The following is a 13,476-nucleotide window of genomic DNA, read 5'->3' as shown; positions in this document are numbered from 1 at the left end:
TTGTTCTATTTACATTCATCCCCTTTCTCCGAAGCTTATCCCATCCGCAGATGTTCTATAGAAATGCCACAATTCCGTAAAGCCTACCATATACCGTAAATGTAATCGTAAAAAACGTATTTTACTGTATCTACACATATTGACACTTTTATTACTTCACTACCCTGCTTTCTACATTTATGTTTGAAGTTAGCAAAGTCTGTACAGGTCCTAACTTTAGTAAATGAAGGGAACATGCGCAGTACGAACTTGGAGGAACTTTGGCGGTGGGATTTCGTCCAGTGGCTTGACGGTACTTTTAACCACCGTACGTACACTGAGCTGGAGCGAAGACTCGCTCGCACTTATATCCCCAAGTAATACCACCCGGTGTTATATGTAAGCATTATTAAAAACAGTAGAAAAGCATGTCTATGTGTGTTTAGAAAGTTCGAAATTCCCCTTGAAAATTAGGTGTACGTGTGATTTTTGTTCAGAGGGTAAGTTGTTTCCTGTAGTTCCCTGTGATTTACTAATCACGCTTAATGAATGAATAGTTTGTTATTTGCATGACAAATTGGTCTTCTATATCTATCTAACTTCGTTGTGTGATTACAATTATTAGGTTGATTGTTTCAATAACAATGGAAGTTAGTTTAGGATTAATGTTGCGTACTTGTGTGTTCCGAATATTTGTGGAAGCTTATGTTAACTTAATAGTTTAAAAAATGTTTAGACAGGTTGTTTGTTTTGTGTAAATTGCTCGAAATTAACCTGGGAATTCCTCAAATGGATTAAACTTACATGTAATGTCGTGGTGGCCTAGTGGGTAAAGGACCAACCCCCCAAGTATGAGGGCGCGGGTTCGATCCCAGGTCAGGCAAGTACCAATGCAACTTTTCTAAGTTTGTATGTACTTTCTAAGTATATCTTAGACACCATTGACTGTGTTTCGGATGGCACGTTAAACTGTAGGTCCCGGCTGTCATTGAACATCCTTGGCAGTCGTTACGGGTAGTCAGAAGCCAGTAAGTCTGACACCAGTCTAACCAAGGGGTATTGAGTTGCCCGGGTAACTGGGTTGAGGAGGTCAGATAGGCAGTCGCTTCTTGTAAAGCACTGGTACTCAGCTGAATCCGGTTAGACTGGAAGCCGACCCCAACTTGATCGGGAAAAGGCTCGGAGGATGATGATGAGGTATACCACGGTAAGTTGATTGAACCTCTTCTATTTAATGAAACTGTTTTGTGTGTAATATCTAAACATTTTGAAGGTTTTAAAAAGACGTATTATCGTAACAGATGAAGTAAAAATCATAGATGTAACCCATTAAGGAGAAATGAGGCATAATTTTCAAAAATGTTCATGAGTCTAATTTAAGTAAATAATGAATTCTAATTGGTACGTCATATTACATTGTGCGCTCTCTACGTTACATTGTGCCGATAATGTCACATTAATAAAAACTATAAAAATACTTATACAGCTAACAAAAATATCCTTTTAAACCTGCATTTGCAAGTAAGTTTTATGTGTAGTTTCTTATAACTGAACTGGAGCCTATAAATCATCTACAAATATATTAACTAAACATCTGAGACTGGATTATTAGCTACAGCTAGCGAGGAATATTGAAGCATAGCTATTATAAGCTATTTTAAATACCGATAACCATCTTTTAGGCTGGTTTCAAACCAAACTGACTGTCAGCCGCCGAATGTCAGTATCTATGCATAACGCATAGTTGGATAGATGTGAAGGAAAAAGTGAATATGTATGGAAATACAATAAACTGAGTAACGTTTGTTCAAATTCAGCGGCTGACAGTCAGTGTGGTTTGAACACAGCCTTAAATACAGAATAAAAACTTCTTAATCCCGCTCGTTAACGTTGCGGTTTATCGCAGTGTAAACGGACACTTGTCGAAGCCAATTTACGTCATGACTTGCAAATGATATCGTCCCCTAAGACGAGACTGAAGATCAAGTGGCATTGCCCTGGATTCCGCTACTTCCCCGATATAACGGTACTTAAACAAGGCTGCTTTGGATAAACTTCGTTCTATAAAGTAAAAAAAATAGAAAATATAAATTTTATTTTTGTTGAATTGCTTTGAAACAAGCGCTGTGTTGACTTAGGTACTGCAGAACATTTTTTTTTATGCCAAAAAAAAACTTACACGCTGTCTAAAAATACATAGGTACGATTACCATAGTGGAATTCAAGTTGTGCCTTCGTTTTTTAAGCAATTAATAAAATGTTATTGAGGTGGTAGTATAAAGTTAAAGAAATTATAGGTCGTATAGAAAAGCGTTATTGTGAATGAAAATTTGTAATTGTTGAAAGCCAGAAAAAAGGTTGGTACTTTAATAACGTTGAAGAAATTATTAACAAATTATAATTAAATTTCAAGTTTGTTAGCATTTAAAGATACCGGTATTACTTGAAGTCATATTATATAGGCGTTATATCAATATTTTGTTAACACCTTTGGTTTGACGGAATAACACATACAATCGATCACTCTGTTCAAAGTACACCTATGTACCGAGGTATATTATGATTGGAAAACGAAGTCTAGACTACATTTTATTTAATAGTTTTGCGGTCATAACCCTAGCAAACAATTGAAATTGGGTGGATGACTAGGTCAAAAATAAATTACGTTGTCATATTCATTTAGTGAAGCATCTAAAAATAATGTCACTTCCATTTATCGTTTTGATGGAATAATTGATTAAATTTTTTTATTGATAATATAAGCTAAATAAGAATCCAGTTTGATGTGAAAAATCTGTGACGTCATAAGTTGCGCTTACATACATATTGCAAAGAAAGTGACAGTTTTTGACAGTTAAATAAAAGTAATGAATTTGACTCGTTGGAAACTACCGTATTATATTTTTTATCACACAAAGACTCCGTTGCCACAACATAAGGACTCCTTTGCTTTGATTTTTTTTTAAAACAAGGGTCGCTTTTTACTTCTTTATTTGAATTTAGAAGAAAAAGTCTTATTTTTGTTTTCAAGATACAGATGTGGCCTTTTAGAAATGTATCGTAACTTCCCGTTACTTGATACACACCAGTCCTTTGGGTTTTGCGTACTTTTGCTCTTTCATCTCAATTACTTCGTATTGTTTCGTGTTCGTTTTTAGTAAATTAGAAAGGATGAAGATTAAGCCGCAAGTAACGTTTTTATGTCACAAAAACATGAAATTGAGATTAGTTACATAAAAATAAATTCAAAATATTTATGATATTTTCATTACTTTTCTAATAAACTTACCTCGTTACCTTTCTGGTGAAAAACAAAACACTTTCCTTTGTTACACGGTACAAATATTATACGCTTTATTAAATTTGTTGCAGCGTCATCAACTTGACGAATAGGTATACGAAATGAGATGCTATATTATGTAGGTACAAGGTGCGGGTTAAATTTTTCCTTAGTTTAGTATGTATATGAAATCTGGAAAAAACGACGAAAATGTAACCGTATTCAGTTATTCACCCCGGAATAATAAACCGGGCTACGTTCGCGTCAAATTACCTGAAAAACAATATGTCATCCTGTTACGCGATGCGTGGAGGTCCAATATCTATTGGTATTCGCTTTACAAAATTGATGAAAAACCTTTTATTAAAAAAAACAACAAATTCGCAATGATGACATTCGAAATTTGAAAATGTACCAGCCAGCGCGGTTCATTTTAGATTTTTAAAAAGAGACTCTACATGGCTCATAATGTTTTGAGATACGCGTTCCGCAATATTCTTTCACGTTTTCCTTCTTACTAAAAAGTACTTATATAATTAAGTACGACCTCATCCTTTTAAAGCTTTGTCCTTTCTTTGATATTGGACTGAAAGAAATTACTGCTGTCCTAGAAAAAGTTTCATTATTTCCATGACAAGATGAAAAGTATACCGTGGTTAGATAGTCAGCACATAATTTTTTGTCTAGAATAAATATCATGTCATAATTTTTTGAACTAAAACGCCATAGTCATGCAGAAGGGCCAAAGAAGCTTTTCATGAAGTGGCGCCAGTAAATATATGTCGTAGAACTGACATTGACATGACGTTATGATCTATCGTCGGACGTATGCGTCTCCTGTGGTCTTTGTAATAACAATTCTGTATTCACCACATACTGAAATTGTGTTCATGTTTTAGAATATGATACCTTAAATCCTAAAATAATTTATGTTTCTTATGTACTACTTACTACTTATGTACTAAATCGCTTAAGGAAGATAAATACTTAGATATATTTGTAGAGAAAAAAAAAACTCGTAAGATTGGAGCTACATATGTACATTTTAACCTTCAGTGATTTGACCGGTGTAGTGTTTCACGCACAGAAAACAATTGATGGAGCGTAACAAACGTTTGTCTCAACAAATAGCAATATAAAGGTTATATTTTAAATCTTACTTCCCAAGCAGAAAATTGGGAAGAATATAAGCCTACTTTATATTGGTTCTTGTTGAACTTACGTAAATCGTGTCGTCAGTGGAGTATACGTTGCTTATGTATATGTATTATGCTAATTTCCATTTCTATGTGGGTCCCTTAGTATTTGCATTGTACAGTGTACACGTCACTGGATTGAATACGAGCCCTGAATTTTAATGGAATTTATTTTTAGAAGGTTTTTAATATTTTACGCATTTGCGTAGGCACCGCGGCGTTTAATGGGTGTTTCCAGTTATGACGGTATTTTCACTGGCAGTAAATGGTTATAATAAAATGTATTTAAACCTGATTCCTGAACAAAAAGCTGTTTTAAGAATTAAAAAAAAGATCTTATTTCAATTTTGATAATAAATGGAAATTGTTCATTTAGTATAAACATTTAATTGAAACAATACTTATCTAAATGTTCCATGAATAATATTTGAATAAAAACTTTTTACATTTGTTCCCAAGAAGAAAGTTCCCGAAAATTATTCAGACTGGAATCGTAGACGACTTATTTTTCCTTTTGTTGTTGTTTTAAGTGCTTTCATTAATTTGATAATTATATTTTTCGTTTGAGATTGACATCGCTTGTACTTTTGTTTTTGGGTGGCAAAGGACCTTTTGTAAATGCAATCAACTTTTAATGTGGTCGCCTTTTTTAATATTACAAAGTTAAGTACTAATAGCAGCTTTATTTGCTACTAGCCGTTTTCCCGCGGTTTCACCCGCGTAACCCACCGGGATAAAATATAGCCTATGTTACTCGCAGATAATATAGCTTTCTAATGGTGAAAGAATATTTAAAATCTGTCCAGTAGTTTTTGAGTTTATCCATTACAACCAAACAAACAAACAAAGTTTTCCTCTTTGTAATATTAGTATAGATAGAATCTGTGCATGTTGCTTACGCGCATAGTATTGTTTCAGAACCAAACCTTATGAATAAGTTTAGGTAATGGTCCCCAAGCTATTTCAAGTTAACTTTGATTTTAATGTCCCAGAGAGTGTTTTCAAACATCGCCCTTTTTGAATAAATTATTGAACAAAATATAGCCTAAGTGAATGAAGTTAATTACACACAAACTTTATACCCTTAAGGATGACCCTTGAGTTCCGAGTTTAGAGGGAATTTCCTTGTAGTAAAAAGTCCTACAGAAAAAACTCGACGAGGAAAATTATTAAGCTACAATTTGTATTGAGAATAAATAATATAAGTCATCATACGCGAGTAGAGAGAAGATGCCTACACAAACAATAGCATTGGTTGTGTATAAATCAGGAGATATAAAAGAACGAAATAAATAGAGATACATAAAATGAAGATCTCATTACTATCATATCTACTAAACATAAACCACTATCAAAACAGAGTCTTCCTAACAACATTATAGAAAAACATCGACAAGCAATAACGTTGTTCGCTACACTAATAATATTGACGTAAAAGCATCGATAACATGAACATCGTATGTCCTCAAATCGAATCACCCAATTTCGGTTGACGTACAATGTATGAAAGTGTTTTTTTTCCCTTTAACTGGGCCAATTGGGGTGCTTTCTGAATAACGTTACGCATTGAAGAAGCTTTTAAATAAAAGACGGGATTATTGACGTCATTTTAAAACATGTTCATTTAGAAAAAAGATTTCATCTCCATTCCAGATAGTGAAGAAAAATAAAACACGTAGTTTGGAATCAATTAAAAGGAGTACTTTATGATTGTAAGAGCGATTGAGGCAAAATGTCTGATTTCGATATACGGTAGATTCCTCCCACTCCCGGTGTAGATGCAGTGGAAGGCAATGTCAGAATTTTACTGATTAAAACCTATCATTGTCCCTTCTGGTGTTCTTTTTGTACCAAGGCCACGGTAACACTTTCAAAGAATTCCGCAAGATCAGCAGCCAAAGAAAGTGATTACTGTTGTGTTTCTTGTCTAATTTATCAGGGCAGTATATAGTGATTAACAACGCCATTTGCAATGTCCATATTGCTTAAGAGCGCTTGATGTGAAACAGTCGATCTACGAAGATAATATTGGAACTAACCAAAATCATTCTATAGGGAGGACAACCAATGAATACGATGTATTTTTGCCGTTATCCTGTAATTTGGGTCAGTTGTCATGCATATAAATGACTGGTTTTAGCAAGCCCCTTCTAATTCAAAATATCTGTCCCTAAGGCTTGAACCTACCATATTAGCATAACTTTTAATTTATTTTGTGACTAGTAACTAGACTATAATTTCAACCATAAAACCAAGCTAAATTGCTAAACTCTGTAGTGAAATTTATTTTTATGAATTGTTATTTTCGCTTCATTACCAGAATGACCAAATTCTTTATCTCAGCAGTATCTGAAGATTAACATAGTATCATTTAATAGTAGTAATCTGAATTTTGTTTAAAGAAACTTATGTAAGGCTAAATCACTACCTCATCATCATCATCATTTTATTATCCCACTGAATGCACAGGCATCTTTTCATTTAAGGAACGAATACTTAAAACAATGCAACGTCTTCACAGCCCTAATTTTAAAATGTAACATTTAAGTAGGTACTCATATTTCTGAGTCACTAAGTCTACGTAGTATCTGTAAGTATATCATAATATTGATAGAACATAGTACTGAAATAATTACCACTCAACGTCTAGACGCAAATAGCTCAGACATTGTCACTTACACATTCGTGTACCTATACCTTTCAGCTATAATATAATTGGGCCTGAAAGTTTAATGCTTTAGAATATGTTTATTTGCGGGTCGCTTATTACCCTTAATGTTAAGTTCAAGTACGTAATAATAGAACACTCAGAAGCCATGTATTAGAGAAAACGTATGCATAGGTGAGTGAAGTTTAACCTAAGCTCATACTAAAGACTAAACAGTCGGCTAACTGTTGGCCCAGTTGGACGTTTTTATTTTTTATTAAAATCGTGAATTTAATCAAAGTTTTCAGTCGGTCTGTCACCGGAAAAGTACCTGATCGTTACTACATGTCTACTTTCATTTATCTTTATACCAATTTATGAGAAAAAATCAACCAGCGGCGTACTAAATATTAGTAGTGTGCGCGTACTCCTAAGTTCAAGTACGTAAGTAATGATATAACACTCAGCAGCCATGTATTAGAGAATGCTTGTGAATATGTAAGTAATGTTTAATTTTACTTCAGCGGTTGTTAATACGTAAAATATGAGCTTCTGATGTTTCACTCGAAACATGAAATTCAATGATGGCCAGTGATTTTTCGCCTGAAATACGCCTTTTGCAAACTGGATTGAAATCGGCTTTGAATCAGATTGAATAACATATTTTGAGAGATAGTTGAGAGAATTCAAGTATATTACTTTTTGGTTGATTATGTACTGTGCTAAAGGTTTATACTATAATAGTAAACAAAACGAATGTTTCGATCTCAGTGACCTATAACAAATATCTAGTGACCTATAAACACCTATTTAGTGAACTACAAAAACCGGTAACCCAAACATTTACCTTCAAATAATCCAAAATATCATGTTTACCAATAATTACATAAAGGTCTGTAACATACTTCAAGTTTTTTCTACGCCTAATAGAACGGGTAGCGCAAACGGCTTTTTTATTTTCATCGTAGCTCATAATTAAGTTATGTACATAAACGCTTGTTATTTTTAGAGGTACTATCTTTAATGATATAATAATTAAGAATATTTTTTTGTTAGTTTGTTTGTACCCACCCCAAAGGCTCCGGAACTACTGATTACTGAACCTTTTTGAAAAATTATTTCACTGTTGAAAACCTTCACTCTTCCCGAGTAACCTAAGCTATATTTTATCCCGGTACGGGAAGTAGTTCCCGTTCGGTTGAAACTGCAAGAAAACGGCTAGTATACACTAATATTATGAAGAGGAAAAATTCGTTTCTTTGTGTGTAACTCAAAAACTACTAAACCGATTAAAAAAAAAAACACTGTTGGAAGCTTGTTTGTGTGGAAAGCTATATTCTTCCCAAGACCCAAAGACTATATTTCATCCCAATACGGGCAGTTAATAGTGTAGGATGCGGGTGAAACCGCGGTAAAACGGCTATTAACTTATAGGTTCCATGTAACTAATAAATTGGCTTTACTAAGCGATCGACCTGGATACGAGAGCTTTGCTAACAAGCATCGGCAGCTAAACGGGGTTACAATAACCATCATCATATAGTTACTATGTTATATTATCGCACCTACGTGCTCCTCATAACTGTTGACAAACACTTACCGTCTTACCACAAAAACTTTTAAACGTCAGTTTATGCCTTGTCTAAAAAAATGTCAAATTATGACGTTGACATATGGTTCATTTTGCAGCCACAAATTTTTTAGACAAGTGTAAAACAGGGGTTAAAGTTTTTGTAGTAAGGCCATCTAAGTTTAAATTGTTCATATGAGCAAGTTTATTAGGAATCTCCACGATTATGTGTTTTGATTCCATGACTACTACTACTTCATAATATAAAGAGAGGACTGTATTATACAAATAGAAGGCGGATTTGAAACTTTGAAACTCTACAGAGTTACATACAATTTCTAACACAAATTGTCTAAAACCTAAAGCTATGGCTACTTTTAATCTAGGTGCAGGGGAGGGTTCCCTCGGGACTCTTGTGGAATTGTGTTAAACAGCTAGTAATATCATTATAAAGTCACAAAAAACTAATGAAATATCAATGTTCCAATTAAATGTTACAGTAATTATTTCTAAAACTTTATTACTTTAATATTACTAAATGATGCGAACAGACTGAATACCAAAGTATAGTTGAAAGTTCATGCCATCTCTGTAATTTAACAAATTGATACCGTTGAAATTTAATAACTCAGATAATTTAATTAATTTCAGTGTAAGGTTTCATGCAGTCACTCCGCCATCCAATCGAATCTGTTCGAACATCATTATTTTTTATTCAATTTACTTGTAATGCTGCCTCTTTTCTACGTGGTCTATTTTAAAGACATTTTGCTTTGGAGGTGCTTTCGAGTAGACTTGAGTTATAATAGTAGGTTCATTACGAGTTTCTTAAATGAATATTTAGTTAACTGTACGCATCCCGTAACAAGCCTGGACTTCGTGAAAAGTAATAGACCTACTTACTCTTTTTATTGATGTACAACGAATGCTAATCCGATTAGAAAATTAAGAGAAAGATGCCCCAAGATATCCTAAGGATATAGAAATGAGTAGGAAGCGACACTGGCTGCTTCCTTGAACATGTCCTTTTACTACACTCCAAATCTACTGTTTATTGTCCCACTGTGGATTCAGATCGCAGTATAATAAAAAAAAAATAAAAAAAATAGTTAATTAGAGTTTATCGTGCACAGAAGTGGCGGGGGACTTGATTTTATTTCAGAAAAATAATTTTGAGAGTATGGTCACTCATTGCAACACCAATTTATCTTCTTCAACAATATTAAAACTTGTACTTACCTAGTTTTCTAAGTCAACAGTAATTCCATGAATTTTCTAGCAGTTTGCACTGGTCCTTCAAAGGATTTCTTTCAAAGCACTTTTATTTGTTGTTGAAGAAACTAGTTTAACTGCCACTTCTCGGCTTTAATTGAGTCACAATAAAACTTAGCTGGTAGGCAACGTATTTGGTAATAAAAGGTTTCTATACCTACAACATTAGAGTAGGAAAAATATGTACGTGTCTAGTATTAGTCGATTTATTGTCCTGCGGAATTAACGCCACATATTTTTCTTAACATTTTATATCAAAAATATAATTTTACATTTTATTTATTGAATACACAAAATCATTTTAATTTCGGTAATTATTTAAAAGACAAGTATATATTTTTAGATGATGCAGAAGAGGTATATGTAAATAATTCTAAGCTTTTGCCTTTTATGAGCAGTATTCTTCTTTATATATAAGTCTATACTGTAAGCATTAAAATACAAATCAAAGAAGAAGATTCCTGATCAAAGATTATCCAATTATTCCTAGCACTAATACAAAATATAAGATAAGAAAACAATACCTACTTTATTCACGTCTGTCATACTTTAAGGAAAGTGTTACACTTCACTGCACAGTGCACACAGACTATGTAAACCTTGACTCCACTTCAAGGAAATATCATATTTTAGCATTCAGTATGTACATACATATTCGTGACTTGCACATAAAGTTTCCTTTTACATTTCTCTATGCGATTCCTCTTTCAAATAATAATCTAGTCAGGTAGTGAATATGTTAGTTTTTAAGTTCCAGACTTTGAATATTCGGTCGGTATTTGGGGATCATCAAAAGGTTTACACATTCTGCGATTTTCTTTACACGTTCACGTCTTATATAGTCTTAAGCTTAAAGTATATTAATATTTGATATACCATTTCTCCTTCACAAAGGACGATATTGTGGTGTACGTAATACACCTTTTCTATGGCTTCAATAGCATGACTCATAGATTCTGATAATTCCATATATTATATTGAATACCTATTTTCTCTTAGGTATAATAAATGTAGTTTATATAAACTTATTTTTATATAAGAAATATTTGAAGTGACTTGATATTGTTATATAGACTCGTATATTTTAGAGGACTGTCTTTGTATTAACATGAAATCTTTGAGATTTATGTATATATCTTGAGAAAGAAAACACTAAAAGTGTACAATACCGCCATCCATATCCCATCCAAGTTCTTTCCTTTTTATATTCTAAGCGCTATGGCAAACAACTAAATCCTTCACCAGTGGCCATACTCTGTTCTGTTATCCTTTCATTCCAAGATCTCATTTTTGTAAGCAAAACTATTTTTAATACCTTGTTCGCCCAGTAAGTATATGGGTCAGAGACTAAATTCCACTTTAGGTAGGATCACAAAATAAATAGATTACACAGGTAGAGTAAACTTAGTGACGTCAGGAACACCCTTGTACCCGAACAACCTGCGGTCTCGTAATTGAATCACCGGCCAATCAAAATTTCCCTTTGTCAATAAAAAGATCAAAGGAGATGGCCAAAAAAAAACCCAGAGTCGACAGGAACTTCATATGTATGATTGGATTCAGTATAATTTGTGGATTTTAAAAAGTATTTCAAAACATCTAAAAACCATGGGGTTCTCTTTTTATAACGTTTTTTCGATCAAGATTTTAGTTCACAAAAAAGTTTACTTTTACTGTTTGATGTTCGTTAGAAGTTGAATGCAGACTCGTGATTGGACCGTTTTACATTGCTATTATAAGTCATTTGTTATATTTGACAATGTCACATGGCGCGATTTTCAAAGACAATTTCTCCAAAAACATTTCATAGCCAGTTGTGAAGGTTGCATGTAACTGCGAAACCTCTCCAAGTAGGTAAGGTCGGTGCTTAATCGTATCTGGAGTGGTTAAATACAAGACCTTTTAATCACCAGGCCAACTCTGAAACTATGGGGTTGTTACTAGTGGCTTGTATAATGTTAGTTTACTTTGCTTTTTTATGTCCCTTGATGTTAATAATCTTTAAAATCAACATATATTCAACATAACCTATTTTTGCGATAATATGAAATAGCTCCTATACCCCATGGATTTCAGTCTGGATTTTTTGGCACCATCAAAGGTCTATCATAAAGAACCTATTGGTAACCATTTCATTGCTGTCGATTCTGGGTTTTTTTTCTATGAAAATTTGGCCATCTCCTTTACGCAAATGAACCTTTCAGTTTGAAAACCTTTTTGGTGCGGTTAAAGAAGGATGGTACCAAAGAGTTTGTGTATAACCTAAAAATATCGAAACGTTTGTGATGGAATTGATTTAGTTTTTTTTTGGTTTATGATAACTCTCAAATTAATATAAATGGACAGACAATCATGTAACATTCATTTCATATGTCTATGTATGGGTCAAAAAGAAAAAAAAATCCTCGTAAACTTATTGCATATCTATATAAAAACCTTTTTGAACGCAAAACTAACATCTTTGTCATCCCTTGCAAGAAAAACTTTTAAATTAGAAGGATATAGAAACTTTGTAACTGGCAAGACCTTCAACTAACACGGAAAGTACCCTTACTCTGACGAAAAGTTTTGGAGATAAACATTTCACGCTGAAATCTTATCGTAATAGATTTGTTCAGGCGTTAAGATATGATGTTTAACAGTAACATGTAGGTACTGGAGTTAAAGTTTTGAAAGTAAACATTCGTGGTAATAATATGAAGCCTTAATCATTTTTAACCCCCGACGCAAAAACGACGGCGTGTTATAAGTTTGACGTGTCTGTGTGTGTGTGTGTGTGTGTGTGTGTGTGTGTATGTGGCATCGTAGCTCCCAAACGGATGATCCGATTGTAATACGGTTTTTTTTGTTTAAAAGGTATGTCAGTCGGGAGTGTTCTTAGCTATGTTTGTTGGAAATCGGTTCAGGTCTTCAAGGTCATCAGCTCGATTGTTAGGTGTGATAAGAATGTTACACGCTCAGTTTACTTGCAAGCATATGTGGGATCTGAAATTTGAAACACTAATGTCTTCTGGAACCACTGAGCTGGTCTGCTGGTAGGGCACGAAGGTAGGAGACGTAACCCTGAAATGCCTTTTAGTAAACCCATCGAGTTTGGGCTCGTTGAATTTGTCTTGACGAGTTCTCTTCATGTTTCTGATTGACGAGAACCTGATGCTGGAAATGGGATGTGGCGGATGAAACCCTGGAATGCCGGAATGAAACGGATAAACCGATTTATATTTTTACTGAAAATCTAGAATGACCAAAGGTTAATCTTTATTGTTTCTCAATCTGTGCAATTCTCCCAGAGCCAGTTTGTCATGAGGATTGTTAAACAGCTTCCTTTGGCTGAGATCGCATATAGCGACCCCATCTTAAGATAAAAGAAATTAAAGGAAAGAAAGAAAAATTAAGGAGATCCTTCAAAAAGCATGAAATTAAATTATAAATTTAAAAAAAACCCCGACCCAAATAAAAGTACGCAATAATTATGACAGAAGGTAATAACGCTGAACCCTATAAAAAAGCATAAAATAACTTTTAACACTAC

The 13,476-nt window shown here is 33.7% G+C and overlaps 1 protein-coding gene across 1 annotated transcript in view; it reads left to right on the top strand.

Moving 5' to 3' along the window:
* Nucleotides 1-287: 287 nt before the first annotated feature.
* LOC124638999 (synaptotagmin-15-like) overlaps nt 288-13,476 on the top strand; it is an 83,718-nt gene continuing 70,529 nt past the window's right edge. The window contains exon 1 of the mRNA XM_047176206.1: nt 288-479. The gene's annotated coding sequence lies outside the window, so the exon portion shown is untranslated. The remainder of the gene's footprint in view (nt 480-13,476) is intronic.

The sequence above is a fragment of the Helicoverpa zea genome, chromosome 18 (assembly GCF_022581195.2).
Source record: "Helicoverpa zea isolate HzStark_Cry1AcR chromosome 18, ilHelZeax1.1, whole genome shotgun sequence".
Lineage (NCBI taxonomy): Eukaryota > Metazoa > Arthropoda > Insecta > Lepidoptera > Noctuidae > Helicoverpa > Helicoverpa zea.
Note: the sequence above shows the minus strand (reverse complement) of the source record. Positions and strands in the feature narration are given on the sequence as shown.